Source organism: Chiloscyllium plagiosum, unplaced genomic scaffold, assembly GCF_037043375.1.
Source record: "Chiloscyllium plagiosum isolate Xiang-an unplaced genomic scaffold, Cpla_swu_hap1 HiC_scaffold_17, whole genome shotgun sequence".
Taxonomy (NCBI): Eukaryota; Metazoa; Chordata; class Chondrichthyes; order Orectolobiformes; family Hemiscylliidae; genus Chiloscyllium; species Chiloscyllium plagiosum.
Window position 1 is genome coordinate 7,426,789 of NW_028270155.1, and position 16,258 is coordinate 7,443,046.

Here is a 16,258-nt window from a genome sequence, read left to right on the forward strand (position 1 = left end):
TTCTCCAGCATTTTTCTGCTTTTGTTTCAGACTTCCAGCATCTGCAATATTTTGCTTTGACGTACTTCAAAGCTCTACCTTTTAATTTTGAAAAACAATTCAAATAGAGTCATAGAAATGAAAAAAACACAGAAACAGATCTTTTGGTCCAAGTCATCCATGCTGATCAGATATCCTAAATTAATCCAGTCCGATTTGGCCCATATTCCTCTAAACCCTTTCTATTCATGTACCCATCATGTTATAATTGTACCAGACTCTATCGTTTCCTCTGGCAATTCATTCCATAACGCATCACCCTCTGCATAAAAAACCTGTTCCTTAAGTCCCTTTTATATCTTTCCCCTCTCTCCTTAAACTTATGCTCTCTAGTTTTGGACTCCCCTACCCTGGGGGAAGAAAAGCCCTTGACTATCTATCCTATCCATGTCCTTCATGATTTTATAAATCTCTCTAATGTCACCCCTCGGCCTCCGACACTCCATGGAAAACAGCCCCAGCCTATTCAGCCTCTCCCTATAGGTCAAACCCTCCAACCCTGGCAACATTCCTGTGATTTTGTTCCAAACCCTTTCAAGTTTAACAACATTTTACCTATACCAGGGAGATCAGCACTGAATGCACTTTTCCAAAACTGGCCAAACCAACATCCTGCACATCTTCAACATGAGCTCCCAACTCCTGTACTCAATGCACTGACCAATAAAGGCAAGCATACCAAATGTCTTCTTCACTACCCTGTCTACCTAGATTTGTAACATTAAAAAATGCTGGGCCACAATTCACCTTTTATAGATTTCGAAGCTGTCCAGAAGGAAATGACAGGTGAGACTGTTTTAAAACTAATAGCAACTCTCAAATAGTTAATTAGTGAAGTCTGTCAAGTGTCTTTCTGCTCCCAATCTGCCAAAGTGTTCCTCCCATCAAGTGTAGAGTGTGCAGCTACCAAGTGCTTTGCCTGACCTCAGGATGATCTACAAAGCTTCATATGCCATCAAGTAATTTTCTGAAGCAGTCATCGGTGTGAAAAATGGTTAGCTTGTGCATTGCAAGAACCAAAGCACATAGAAGTCTTAAGTGACTACATCATTTTTGGTTTTGTTTTAAAGAGACATTGGTTGGAGGATAAGTATTGTTCAGGAGACTAGGGAAATGTCCTCAACCCTTCTGTTAACCTTCGAGAGCACCCATTTAAGGGTGTAAATGGGCCGCCAATTTTTATAACACAGTCAACACCTCTGACAGTGTAGACACTGCTTGGTGCATCTTGGGCATGTCAGTCTTAGGTTTTGCATTAATTCCCCTGAAGTGGAGCTTAATTCTTGTAACCTTCTGCTGCAGAGTCAAGAGTGCTCCTGTACTATGTAGATTTGAGTGTTATGAACTCGAAGTTGTGTCCATGAATCTTTACCATTTGCCTCATTCCACCGTTTTATAGGTGTTGTGGTTTGGTGATTTGGGAGTTGATATTTTGATGTTGTATTGGTCAGTCTTGAGTGCAAATCCAGGCAGACACTTTCACTGTGAGTGCTGCACTATGGAGATTTCTATAATTTACTCATGGGATATAGGAATTGCTGTTTGGGTCAGCATTTATTGCCCGTCCCTAGTTGCTCTTGAGAAGGTGAGGGTAAGCTGCAGTCCATTGGTGTATGTAAATCCCTAATGCCATTAGGGAGAGAATTGCAGGATTTTCACACTGACGGAATGGTGATATACTTCCAAGTCAGAATGGTGGTGACTGCGGTATTTTGAATAAGACACTAAGGTAATCAATAAGACCATAATAAAAAGGAACAGGAGTAGTCCACTTGGCCCTTCGAGCCTAAGCCTGACCCTAACCTTAACCCTATCACTCCACCATTCAATAAGATCACAACTGATGCAACATTCCTCATGTCCACTTTCCTGCCCTTTCCCCATAATTTTTGATTCTCCTACCGATCAAAAATCTCTCAATCTCAGTCTTAAGTATACACAAAGACTCTGTCCCTACAGCTCTCTGTGGCAAGGTGTTCCAAAGACTCGCAATCCTCTGAGAAAAGAAATTCCTCCACATCTCAGTCTTAAATTGGTGTCTCTTTATTCTGAGACTGCGCCCTCTGCTCCTAGACTCTCTCATTGAGGGGAAACATCCTCTCAGCATTGATCCTGTCAAGCCCCTTAAGAAACCTCTGTTTCAATGAAACCATCTCTCACTTATCTAAACTCAAGTGGGTAGAGTCCCAACCTGTTTAATCTTTGCTCATAAGACCATCCCTCCATACCCCGGATCACCTGGGTGAGCCTTCTCTGAACTGCCTCCAATGAAATTATATTTTTCCTTCAATAAGGGGAGCAAAATCGCTCACAGTACTCCACATGTAATCTCACCAGCACCTTATACAGTTACAGTAAGACTTCCCTACTCTTATACTCCAACCTCCTTGAAATAAGGGCAGATATTCCATTCGCCTTCCTGATTCTCTGCTGCTGCTATGCACTAGCTTTCTGTGGTTCATGCACAAGAAGCCCCAAGTCTCACTATTGTTGCAAATTTCTGCAATTCCTTTGTTCTTTTGTTCTTCCTTCCGAGTTGAATGACTTTGTATTTTCCCACATTATACTCCATTTGTCAACTTTCAAGATGCTGATTTGCCTGTCATGTTAAAGTAAAAGACCGCTTTGCCACTATTTTGACATGTCCTTGGCAAAATCTATCCATCAATCATTATCACATTGCAAGTATGGGATCTTGCCAAGTGCAAATTTCCCTGTTTCTGACACTACCACTACTTCTTAGGCTGCAAAGCACTTTAGCCCCGCCCCAACGTACTGAAAGGTGCCAGATAAATACAGCCTTACATTGTTTAAAAAAAACTCCAGTCAGCTGAAGGACAACACAGTCAGTGATTTGCTGGTGTGTAAAAATATGGGATGAATTTGGAAATGTACATCAGATTGTATACCAGTTGTAATGTGTTGATGCTCTTGTTACTACTGTCATGTAGACTTGTTGGCTGAGACAGTCCTGTCATGGAGTAAGACAAGATTAAATGCACAAATCATACTTGTATCTAGATGATCCATATTAGCTGCATCTTACCATGCTTTGTCTCATCCTATCAGCATAACCTTCTATTATTCTCTTTCTTTTGCTTAGCTTCCTCCCAAATGCATCTCTGCTATTCGTCTCAACCACTCGTTGTGGTAGTGAAGTCTCAACACAATCTGGGTAAGTTTCTCCTGACTTCTCTTTTTGGAGTTATTTTATATTTATGATTCAAATCGGTCTGGACTCTTTTTTTTTTCTCCCCAGCATTGGACTTCTCAGTCTGTTCAACATTGTAAAGATGTCTATGGAGTCGCCCCTTGGTCTTCATTGCTCAATGAAAAACAGTCCTTGCCTATATAGCCTTTCCTGATCATTGTACACTTTCTGTTACACGACTTGTTATATTTTCAGTTATTCGGGGTTGCCACACTACCAGAATGGAGGCTTTGGACAGGGTACAGAAATGGTTAACCAGGATATTACCTTGTTTGGAGGGTATTAGCTGTGAGGAAAGATTGGACAAACTTGTTTGTTTTCATTTGGACATCAGAGGCTGAGGGGCGATGTGAAAGAAGTTTATAAAATTATGAGAGGCATGGATAGGGTAGATAGTCAAAATCTTTTTCCCTGGATAGAAATTTCAATTACTAGGGGAACATAGGTTTAAGATAAAAGTGGGAAAGTTTAAAGCAGATGTGATAAGCAGTTTTGTTTTGCACAGAGCTTGGAATGTGCTGCCAGAAGAGATGGTGGAGGCAGAGACAATAGCAATGTTTAAAAGGCAATTTGACAGGTACATGAATAGGCAGGGAATAGAGGGATATGAACAGCGTAGAGGCAAAAGGTTTTCAGTTTAGTAATGCATCATGTGTTGGCAAAGACTTGGTGGGCCAAAGGGCCTGTTCCTGTGCTGTACTGTTCTAGCCTGTTGTTTGTGAATATTGTTAACACTCATTTCAAGTGTTTTTAATTTCATTTTTGTAGTATGGAGGCCTGAATTGTTTACAGTTGATTAAACAATGCAACTAATGAGGTGAATTCACATTCTTGTCCTTGATTTCCTCCATAGTCTTATCTGTCTCTGTAAACTCATCCAACAAGGGAGGTTTCTTAAGCAAAGAGGCAAAAAATGCTGGAGAAACTCAACAGGTCTGGCAGCGTCTGTGTGGAGAGATACAGAGTTCATGTTTTGAGACTGGTCTGAATCTTTCTGGGGGAAGACGCCTCTGCCCAGTATGACACTTATTCAGAAGAGTCTTATCTGAAGCATTATCATACCAGATTGGAATTGGTTACCCTGTTTCTCTCTGCAGACACTGCAGATCTGCTGAGTTTCTGAGTTTGATTCAGATTTCCAGCATCCCCAGTACTTTGTTTTTAGGGAAGTTCTCACATATATCGCTGTATCCTAATGTTATTTGCTTTACCATCAGTGACCAGGCCTTCAGCTGCCCAGGGCCCCAGTTCTGGTATTTCCTCCATATATCTCTCCATCTCTCAACCATTTTTCCCTCCTTTAAGACACTCCTTGTTGTGTTTTGGATCATCCATCCCAGTCCTTTTATGTGACATGTTTTCTAAAGCTTCTGTAAGTTTTCTTTCAAAGTGTTGCATCAGTAAAGGTTGTTGGGCTATCATCTGCTAAAAGGATGGGTTGGTGGGGATCTATCTTCTTTGCTTTCTTATCTCCATTGTTTTCACCAATCAACAGAGAACTCCTCTGAACATTGACACTGGCAATAAAGAATTGATAGCTTGCAAATGTCTACACATGAGATGTTGATTCCAAATCTCAATGTGATGTAAACACTGGAGAATGAGCCATCCTGGAACTACTCAACAATAGAGTGTAAGAAGTGGGCGTGTAACAGAGACAGGGCTGGACTGACCCCTGGACCTTCGAACACCCATGTTCCCAGCCAGTGGGGCTCCAAACTACTTTACTTTTCTAATGATCTTTTGTGAAGAGGTTCTCCCATGCACTAAGCGACTTTAGATTTAGTCGTATCATTAATGCTGTCCGTACCATTTTGAAGATCCAATTACCGCACGTTTCTTAATCAAACAGGAACATGGGAATGGGAGTAGACCATTCAGCTCCTCCAGCCTGATTTCCTATTCAATCAGATCATGGCTGATCTATGGCCTCACTCCATATACCTGCCTTTGGCCTGCATTCCTTAATACCTTTGCTTAACAAAAAAACTATCTGCCTCAGATTTAAAATTAACACAAATGATGCAGCATCCACTGGTGTTTCTGGAAGAGAGTTCCAAACCTCTCCCACCCTTTGTGTGTGGAAGTGCTTCCTAACATCTTTCCTGAACACTCTGGCTCTCATTCTCAGACTATGCCCTCTTGTTCTAGAATCCCCAACCAATGAAAACAGCTTATCTTTATCTGCTTAGTCTTTACCTGTTAATATTTTGAAGACTTTGATCAAGTTATCACTTAACCTTCTAAATTCTCGAGGTTTCAGGCCTCATTTGTATAATGGCAAGCAGAGGATGTCATTCGGCTATTATGAGAAAGTGAGGACTGCAGATGCTGGCGATCAGAGTCGAAACGTGTGGTGCTGGAAAAGCACAGTAGATCAGGCAGCATCCGAGGAGATGGAGAATCGATGTTTCGGGCAAAACACAACTCTCCTGCTCCTCGGATGCTGCCTGACCTGCTGTGCTTTTCCAGCGTCACACTTTTCCATTTGGTCTATGACTTCTGGGCTAACTCTTTGAAAGAGTTTTCAATTCATCCCATTTCCTCCTTTTCCCACATGGCTTTGTAAATTCCTTCCCTTCAAGGGTACAAGCCATTCCCCTTTCCACCACCCATTCAGGGATCACACTCCTGATCACGAGAAAATGATCTGCTTTAACAAAATTGAATCTCCCATGCTGCTGTGATACCTGCTGCCAGGCACCTTTCACTTCTATTCTCTGATTACTGAACCTTTTGGCTGCTAGAAATGGTTTCTCTTTACTCCAATGAAATTCATCTCTCAAATCTCCCCTTCACCTTCTTGCTCTAAGCGCAATAATCTTAGCTTCACAGTCAACCCATCTGGAACTCCTTCACCTTCAGACAATTATAGCTAATTCTCTGTGCCCTTCAGGGCCTTGACTTTCTTGCTAAAGTGTGTCTCCAGCCTTGGACTCAGCACTCCATCTGAAGTCCACTGAGCGATTTATAAAGGTCTAGCATAAGTTGCATCAAAATATGAGACATTTTCAAGTGTGCTTCCCAGGCTGGACTCAATATTTGGAGTCAGAGTGTAGTGCTGGAAAAGCACAGCCAGTTAGGCAGCATCCAAGGAGCTGGAGAATCGATGTTTCAAGCATAAGCTCTTCATCAGGAAAGAGGGGGTGGCCCATGGGGGCTGAGAGATAAATGGGAGGGGGTTGTGGAGGCAAGTGTGTTTCTGAACCACAACCAACTAGGAACTGCTGGGGTAACCTTTAACTGGGAAACATCCATACTTTAGGCATGGACAGGAAATCTGGGTGAGAGTTATAGCCTTAGCCAGTGAGGCCCTCATTCCAAAAGCTAGCCATGATCAGACTTTTCATGAAATGTTCAGGGCAGGGAAAGATACATTTTGGGGAAACACGCTTGGTGCATATAAATATCCATTTATTTGGACAGAAAATATTCCTCTTGATCCAGGCCTTGGAAGAACAGATAAAAATAGCTCCTTTGCAATTTTTCATTCCACCTGTCTAATCGTTCACGCAGCAACTCAATCCGAGCAAAAAACAAAAGCCAAATAAAAACGATATTTTACATAAAGCACTTGGATTTGTAATGTGCCTCAGGCTCCAGGTTCGATGTTATAGTGGGTTGACTATATTTAGTTTGACTGAGCATTAGTAACCATAACACTGAAGAATGTTATTGGAATGGACTGCAATTTCTCAATTATTTGAATTTAAGATTTTGCTTTTCTTAAGTTCGTTCTTTTGAGGATTGGGTCACCTTTGGCTAGGTTAGCATTTATTTCCAATCCCTAATAGCCCTTAGGAAGGTAATAGTGAACTGCTTGCATTTCCACGTGGTGTAGGTACACCCGCAATGCTGTGAGGAAGGGAGTTCCCTTATTAGTGAAGTAAAGATGTGTTTCCAAGTCGGGGGGATGGTTAGTGACTTGGCCATGATATTGCAGGTTGTGGTTTTCCCATGTTTCTGCTGCTTTTGTTGCGTTGGGTCATAGAGGTTACAGGATTGGAATGTGCTGTTGAATGATCTTTGGTGAATTACTGCACTTCCTCTTGTAGATGGTACATACTGTTGCTGCTGCATATCAGTGACAGAGAGACTGTATGTTGAAGGTAATAAATGGAATGCCCGTTAAGTGGGCTGCTTTGTCCTGGCTGGTGTCAAGCTTTTTGCATATTTTTGGAGCTGCACTCATTCGGGCAAGTGTGGTGTATTCCATCACATTCCTGACCAGTGGTCAGACTCTGGGGAGTCAGGAATGAGATTCCTGTCTCGCACCTGCTTTTGTAGTTATTGCAGACGTGGCTTCCTTAGTTCAGTTTCTGGTCAATGGGAATACCTGGGTTGGCTGTGCAGTTTGCGAGGGATTCAGTGATGGTAAAGACATTGAGTGTCAGAAAGAGACAGCTGAATTCTGTCTTATTGGTTATGATCATTGCTTGGTACTTAGTGTCACAGGATCCTAGAATCATACAGCACAGACACAGACCCTACAGTCCAATCAGTCTATGACATCCAAAATTCCAAACTAAACTAGTCCTGCCTGCCTGCCCCTGGCCCATATTCCTCCTAACCTTTCCTATTCTTGTATTTATCCAAATTGTGTGGCATGAGAACCTGGATGCAATGAAAATTAACAGAACAGCTGGACCAATTTCAGATTCTGTACAATTGAAATTAGTTGAAAGAGAGTTGTTTTGTTGCAATAGGATTGAGCCCTTATCCATTGTGCCATTGGAGAGATTAGGAAGAGGTTTACTTTATTGTATCCCATAAGAGAGCGAAAGGGAAGAATGTTTCGTCCATTGGGCTTGATGGATAATGGAAGCAAATAGGAAGGATGTTCATCCATTAAAACTGTGTATCAAGAGAGTGTTTGAAAAGAGCTTGGCTCGTTGAAATTTATTTAGAGTGTAACTGACAAAAAGGATGTGTCCCTTTGAGATCTCGCAACAATCAGACAGGCTTTAATTTAGCGTGAAGTGGTCTACGTTCTGTTCTGTTTGTACAACTGAAGACGTGCAATGAATTTTCAGTCAGATACAACCTTATATAGGATGAAAATTACGCTTTAAAATAGAATATTTGAATTATACACTATAGAAATTTTGGAAGGCTGGAACTGTCTGATATTGTAATCGCTGGATGTGTAATCATTGTTGCTAATGTTGGACTGATGCCTGTCGGACTTAGAAAGCCCTGAGAGTGGGGTTCGCAACATAAGCAAGTAATAGTGCAAGCTGTTCACACTGGTGACTCTCTATATCGTCCAAGAATGTAGTGCATCATTAATCTTCATAAAACATCCGTGGTTATTGGGGAGAAGCCTTCAGCAACCAGAAATAAGGTCACTGGTAGCAAGTTTAGACAAACAATGAGGTCCCCGGTAGCAGGTTTTATGAAAGGATATCTGCACATGCTGCTGAAATTGGTGCGTGGCACAAGGTAGAATCCATCATGGGAGTAATAATTCAGTCGGTACACATTTTTGGAGTGAGAAGATTGAATCCAATGCCAGTACTGAGGGATTGCTACATCATTGGAGGTTCTTCAGATGAGATATTAACCTGAGACCATACATCAACCCGCAATCCCTGAATGCAAAGGGTTCCTTACTGTTATCTTGAAGCCATGAAGTGGAGATGCCAAAGTTGGAGTGGGGTGGACAAGGTCAAAAATCAAACGCCACCAGGTTATCGTTCAACAGGTTTATTTGAAATTGCAAGCTTTCAGAGCTGAGCTCTCCCTCAGGCGGGGTATACCAGGTTAGATATTCCAGTTTGGAATATTGCGTGCAATTCTGGTCTCCCTCCTATCGGAAGAATGTTGTGAAACTTGAAAGGGTTCAAAAAAGATTTACGAGGATGTTGCCAGGGTTGGAGGGTTTGAGCCATAGGGAGAGGCTGAATAGGCTGGGACTGTTTTCCCTGGAGCGTTGGAGGCTGAGGGATGACCTTATAGAGGTTTATAAAATCATGAGGCGCATGGATAGGGTAAATAAACAAAGTCTCTTCCCTGGGGGTGGGGGAGTCCAGATCTAGGTTTAGGGTGAGAGGTTTAGGGTACAGATTTAGGGTGAGAGGGGAAAGATATAAAAGAGACATAAGGGGCAACTTTTTCATGGAGAGGGTGGTGCATGTATGGAATGAGCTGCCAGAGGAAGTGGTGGAGGCTATTATAATTGCTACATTTAAAAGGCATTTGGATGGGTATATGAATAGGAAGGGTTTTCAGGGATATGGGCCGGGTGCTGGCCGATGGTTCTAGATTGAGTTGGGATATCTGGTCGGCATGGACGAGTTGAACGAAGGGTCTGTTTCCGCATTGTGCATCTCTATGACTCTATGACTCACGTTGCCTGGTCAACATTTATCCTTTAACCAACATCAGTTAAAGCAGGACTGCCCAAGCATTTTCCCTGTGTGGCTCAGATTACTCCTTCAAAGCTCATGACCCCATTTAGGGTCCCAGCCAACAATGTCCATTTCCTCAATGATTTTAATCAAAAGAAACACTTTGGAAAGTTCTGGCTTAAAAAAGTCTTCAACTTTACACTGTTTGTGGGATCTTTGTATGCACACAACAAATGTTTCATTTCACATTAAAAGCATCAAGGAGCTGAGACATCTGAACTCTCTGAAAAGTGGTGCACAAAGCTCAGATTTCTCTTTTTCTTTCTTGTTCCCATATATGGAAAGATTGTACAGTGCAGTCAGCTCCAAGTGGCTGCTGGTTTGAAGTGGATCTGTGGTGAACAAAGAGCCAGAACTCTGCCTTCTGTAAATATAAGAGGAATGTGCTGAGGGTTAAGAATAAAAACAAGGCATTTACAATTGACAGAACTCACACCAAGCCTTCCCGTTGTTTCACCCTTCTTGAGTATCCCATTCTTGTGAAAAAGGGGCTAAGGTTTCTGCAGGTGAACAGCTGTCAGGCATCGCTGTTGGAAAGCAAATTGTGCATTCCTCTAGCACCTATGACTCCCTTGGACAACTCCAAAGCAGTTTAGGGCCTGTTATGCACTTCTGAAGTGTCACCATCACAGTAACCGTATAGGAAGCTTGGCTGCTAGTTTGTGCACTTTGCAATGAGATAATGACCAAATATTCTCTTTCAGGTCAGAGATATTTATGGGTGGAGGTGCGATGTTTCAGCTGAGATGTTACTCTAATGCCCTGAGGCCCCTATCACGTAAGAAGGGTATATAGGTTAGTCTGATCTTACAGTAGGATGCAATGCCAGCACAACATTGAGAACTGAAGGGTCTGTACTGTGCTGTACTGTTCTGTGTTCTATGTTCTTAATATAAGAACTAGGTGCAGGAGGAGGCGATTCAGCCCCTCAAGCCTGCTCCGCCAGTTAATACAACTATGGCTGATCTCATCTTGGCCTCAACTGCACTGCTTTCCATAACCCTTCAACCCATTACTAATTAAAAATCTGGCTATCTCCTCCTTAAATTTACTCAGTGTCCCAACATCCAGCAGTCTGTGGGATAGTAAATTCAAGACCCTTTGAGTGAAGTATCTCTGTTGTAGATCTGCTACACCTTATCATAAAACCACAATAAGGTCTCTTTCGAGATTACCCTACATGAGGAAACAACCTATTGATATACTTAGTCAATCCTTTAGATTATTCCCTATCCATACATAACAAGAAGAACAAGGAAGCCCCCATTGTATTCTGGGCTAACATTAAGCTCCAGTATTCAGTGTATGAAGTTTGTTAGGACCTACTCTATTATCACCATTCACATAAACCTTCTCAATAATTTAATGTATACAGTGTTGGTTCTCATTTATTATTACCCTGCCTTGTTAAAATCTGTGCGCGATCTATTTTTGCATTCAATCACATCAAGTGATTTCTATCTACCCAAATGTAGAACATATTTGAACATTTGTGACTAATTTTAATGCTGTTTTTAGAAAAGGTAACTCCAATACAGAGCCCATTCCAGGATTCATTCAAAGCCTTTGAGAATTAAGCAATGTTTACCTTCTATGATTCTTTGACAAAAAAAAAGAACACTTTTTATCTTGCATTCATCAAGATTAAGAGGCAAGAAACAGACTTGAAAAAGGGAGAACACTTAGTAAAACACATGCAGAGGGTGCTATTTGCTTTGGTTGTCATTGACGCGTGATGAACAGTTAACTGTCAATCTTTATTCTGAGACCAGGCAAGTAGAATCTAGCCAGAATGTTGCCATTTGCAGAGATTGACAGTCTCTATGACCCCTTGGTTTCCCACAATACATGCACACATTTTCTCACATAAAGCAGGGTTTACATCACATTGCAAGTCTAGTTGATAGCCACAAATTGGAGTCTGGTATAATTCTTAGCACAGTACAGATTATTTAATAAATGTCCAAAAGCATGTGATTATTGAGCATAATCAGCACAGTGCCCAATGAGAATGGTCAATAGGATATATTATTCAATACGATCTGTCACTTACTGGGACCTATTGCCTGTATATCTGGCATCACACTGGCACTAAAATTCATATATCACATTTCTCAAGTGCAGCAGGCAAACATCTTTTTGGCATATTGACAGCATTCTGTTAATGAAAAAACTCACTCCTGGGTTTAGTGCAAAGTTACAGCAAGAGACATTGATCTTCAGCTGTTTTTCAAATATTTTGAAAGTCCTTCCCTTTCCAAAGTAACCTGAGGCAGGCAGAACAACATTGAGGGTCAGAAATGGTGATCATAGTTCATTTCATGATTTTCCACAATATGCAGTGAAAAATGATTTTGACTGGGGAGCCGGTATTACTCAGGATACTCTATCCTCTCTCAGCATTAAGCTTACACGATGAACAGATGGTTACGGTTTTATTCACACTATAAGATTGATCTAGTAATGCAAGGAACTGGATGAATCCCAACATGCGTATTGAGCAGTGAACATAGGCTTTTGGTAATTGAAGTAGAGAATCCACTGGCAGACTTCCCAACCAATTCAGTGAGAAAAGGGAATTCACTTGATTTCTCCACTCCAATGGCAAATTTCACGCAGAGTGGAGTTTGTTGAAGATATTTTTGGTGCAACCGAGGATTCAAATGTCACAAGTTTCAGCTAGATATTAGAAGTATACAAGGGTAGATGGATAGCAGTCATTCCTTCGAAGACCAGCTAATTGTGAAAATGAACAAAGATGTTAGCCCACTAGGTGAAACTTTCAGCAAGTCGGATAAACATCGAATGTGTCTGTGTAGTCATGAGCAGAAGCCCATGCTATAGATATAAACTTAGAACCACCATTGAGCACATTTTATTGATGTAGTTATGTCTGTTGAATGTGATATTCCAATATTTTTTGTTTGTTTTATATGGGTGTCATTGAAGGTCTGTCTTGAGACTATGCAGTGCTTGCGGATGTGCGTGTGTCAAGTCCCAGGGTGTTCTACAATATGCCTATGCAGGGTCCACCAGATGTGCTTTCATAGCCTTGGCATTCTTGCTGGGTGCTGGTTTGTAGTGTGACAATTGGTAATGAAGGAACAGAAACCGTGCAGAGTAAGGCATTCAGTCCATTATATGTGTACCAGCTCTTGGAAAGAGCTATCCACTGACTCTGTCTTCCCCTTGGACTTTCTCTAAGATTTTACAGTTCAACGGCAGAGTGACTTACTCCCTCTGACTCCACCTTCTAGCCACCACCTCCCTCTCATTGTGAATACCTTGCTAACCCTCCCTGTTTCAGCTCGCAACTCAGCCATGCTCACAGCACTGAGAGACAGAAGGCGGACCCTGAGTTTGAAACCAGGCAACAGTCAGTACAGTTTACTGAGAGGTAAAGGAAAAAGCAGGGAGGGAATAGGAGGAATGAAGGTCTGCAGTTTTCTAGAAGGCAGAAGTGGGTACTGCAGATGCTGGAGATTAGAGTCAAGATTAGACCAGTGCTGGAAAAGTACAGCAGGTCAGGCAGCTGCTAAAAAGCAGGAAAATCAATATTTCAGGCAAAAGCCATTCATCAGGAATCAGGAGTGATTCCTGATGAATGGCTCCTGCCTGAACCATTGATTTTCCTGCTCCTTGGATGCTGCCTGACCTGCTGTGCTTTTCCAGCACCACTCTAATCTTGACAGTTTTCTAGAAGGGACCATCCGACAGTCTACATCCTTAATTAGACTTCACCCCCCACCGTTCATGCCAAAAACACTTATTTCCAGGAAAAATATAATCTGCTAATTCACCAGCCATGCCACAAAGAAATCTAAAAACCTTGTGAATGATAGGATTTATCTCTTAAACTGATAAGATTGAGGGATTAACAGAGAAAGACAGGATTGACAGGGAAGGAAATGGGACCATGGAAAATGAATTCGGGTTGAGAAAGAGAATCAAAAAGAGGGAAAGGCGATTAGATTAAAAGTGGTTAATAGCGCAGTGGAAAGGAAAAGTAAGATAAAATATATTTCTGAAGATCGGTAATAACAACGTATACTTGCATGGTTTCTTTTGTTTGGATCCTTGGTCAAAAAAAAAGTGATCTTACAGGAACAAAAATCTTTCTAAAATGGTTCTTATGCTGTTAATGAACAGCTCTGACCTTCTGCGGATGGTGGGTAAAGTGTGGACAAACCTAGTAACCTCCAGAAGCTTGTGAGGAGGTCGGTGACAAGCTGCCAGTTTTTATGAGACGAATGGCTGAACAGAGCAAATCACGGAGGCTTGTAACTGAGGAGTCGCTTTTCCTCACTACAAGTTTCTGGATGAGTTATCCATTCATTATGTGAGCCATTAAACTCACTGTTACTTTCACAGAAAATTCTGGCTCCAATATGTTTGCTCTCAAAGCAGATGATCTGTGCTGAGTGTTTCCTCTGAAATTCATGGGACAGATGGTGATTACTGACTTGGCTCATTTGGTACAAATCACATCTTTGACTCCGGAGAATGTAATTCTTGCTGCAGGACCTGAGCACATAATCTGCCCTGACTCTGCAGGTCAATGGTACATTGCAATGGCACTGGTGCCATCCCTGGGACAAGATGGTGAACTATGTCCCAATCTCACTTACATTGATATAGCACTTTTTAAAAAAAAAACTCTGTAGTCCAAGGTCATTTGCAATAATGTTATCAGACAAGGATTGACACCAGGCATGTAAAGTGATACTGAGGATGGCAGATGCTCGAGAGTCAGAGTTGATAAAGTGTGGTGCTGGAAAAGCACAGCAGGTCAGGCAGCATCCGAGGAGGAGGAGTGTTGACTTTTTGGGCAGGGCATTTCATCAGAACATCTCCTGATGAAGGGTCCTGCCCAAAACATTGACTCTCCTGCTCCTCGGATGCTGCCTGACCTGCTGTACTTTCTCCAACTCCACATTTTATTGACCCATGTAAAGTGGTAATCAAAAGCTTAATCCAAGATGGTGGCTTTTAAGATGTGATTTAGAGGAGAGATGGTGAAGCAGAGAGGTTTGGTGTGGACTGCTACAGCCTGGGGTCTAGGTTGGCCCACTAATGGTTTGAGAGACTAGGGAAAGTCAGGACTGGACGTGTGCAGAAGTCATGCAGGGTTGTGGTGTAACCAGGGCTTTGTAGAGCAGAGAAGTGAGAAGCCACCACAGGGACTTTCAGACAAGGCTATGCACGTTAAAACAGAGATATCAGCATCTCAAAGATTAACGGAGATGTAGGAACATAGAAAACAGGAACAGGAGTAGGCCAATTCAGCCCTTTGAATCTGCTCCCCATTGACTGACTGACTGACTGACTGACCATCTGATTCAATACTCTGTTCCTGCTTTTTCCCCTTATCCTTTACCATCGACTTTTGCTCCAACATCGTAGGGTCTTCTCTGAGAACAGGCAGATTTTTAATCAGGAAGGGAATGAATGGTTATGGGGGAAAGGCAGGAAGTGAAGTTGAGGATTATCAGATTAGCTGTGGTCTCGTTGAATGGCAGGGCAGACTTGGTGGGCTGAATGGCCTACTCCTCCCTGATGGTTATCTCGTTTACAGGCCAACTCCGACGTACTGGTGGGGATCTTTGCAATGCCAGCTCAGAGGGGGAGTAGAGATTGACTAGAGGAAGGGCAAGTTGTTCTCCTGGTGATCTGGATGACTCTCCTCATGGAACCAACTCCACCTTAAAATCAGAGTAGCCAGCGATTTCATACATCTATAAGATATAGGACAGAATTACACCTTTTGGCCCATAGGTTTCTCAACTCCATTCTCCTATCTTCTCCCTTGATCCCCTAACTGATTATGGACTTATCGATCTCTGTGTCTTAAATACACTAAATGACTTGACCTCCACAGCCCTCTGCAGTAATGAGTTCCACAGATATCTTGTGGCTGAAGAAGAAGTCCTCTCTCTGCTGAACATGAATTGTCTCATATACCTGGTCTACATAACAGCCAATGTGATTCAGAGCAATTTGTTACATAAGGAGTAAATGGAAATGTTTCTTTAATGTTGTGATAAAGTGTTATACATCGCCATTTAGATAAACTCCCATCTCCACACATGCCTGACAGCACCAACCCAGTTTGAAGTGAAAGATGGTATGAATTCTTTAGAATTGATGTTGAGCTTCTTTTAAACATTCAGTGAAGCATTGATAAGCTTTCCTTGTGGGTTTGGGGAGAGATTACTAACTGTTCTCATTTCGGGGGCTTTTCAGTTTAAATCTGATGTACCATCCTCACTCCAAATTACTTTTTATTAATGTCAGATCGCAGAGGGATCTGAATGGCATTAGAATGTTCCCTGAGGAAATGTTCACGCCAAGTCTGAGTGCTCTCAATCTTTATTCAGAACGCTGTGAGTTCAGCTTCCCAATTGAATAGTTGGGCACAACTCTCACTGGGCAGTAGTGAAGGAGTGCAGCTTTTTTGGAAGTGCTGCGTTTTCAAGGAGATGTTCAATCAAGACCTGCCCTTTCAGGTGGTTGGGAAAAATCGCATTATGCAAATACAAGAAGAAATAAAGCTCTCCCTGTCATGTCCTGATCATTGCCTAATGCTCATTTACTTTTC

General features: G+C 42.0%; 1 protein-coding gene across 2 annotated transcripts in view; it reads left to right on the top strand.

Moving 5' to 3' along the window:
- The window catches only part of LOC122558218 (cadherin-11), a 243,136-nt gene that overhangs the window by 18,144 nt on the left and 208,734 nt on the right, over positions 1–16,258 (top strand). For both annotated transcript variants that reach the window (XM_043706549.2, XM_043706546.2), the window contains exon 2: positions 3,143–3,214. The gene's annotated coding sequence lies outside the window, so the exon portion shown is untranslated. The remainder of the gene's footprint in view (positions 1–3,142; positions 3,215–16,258) is intronic.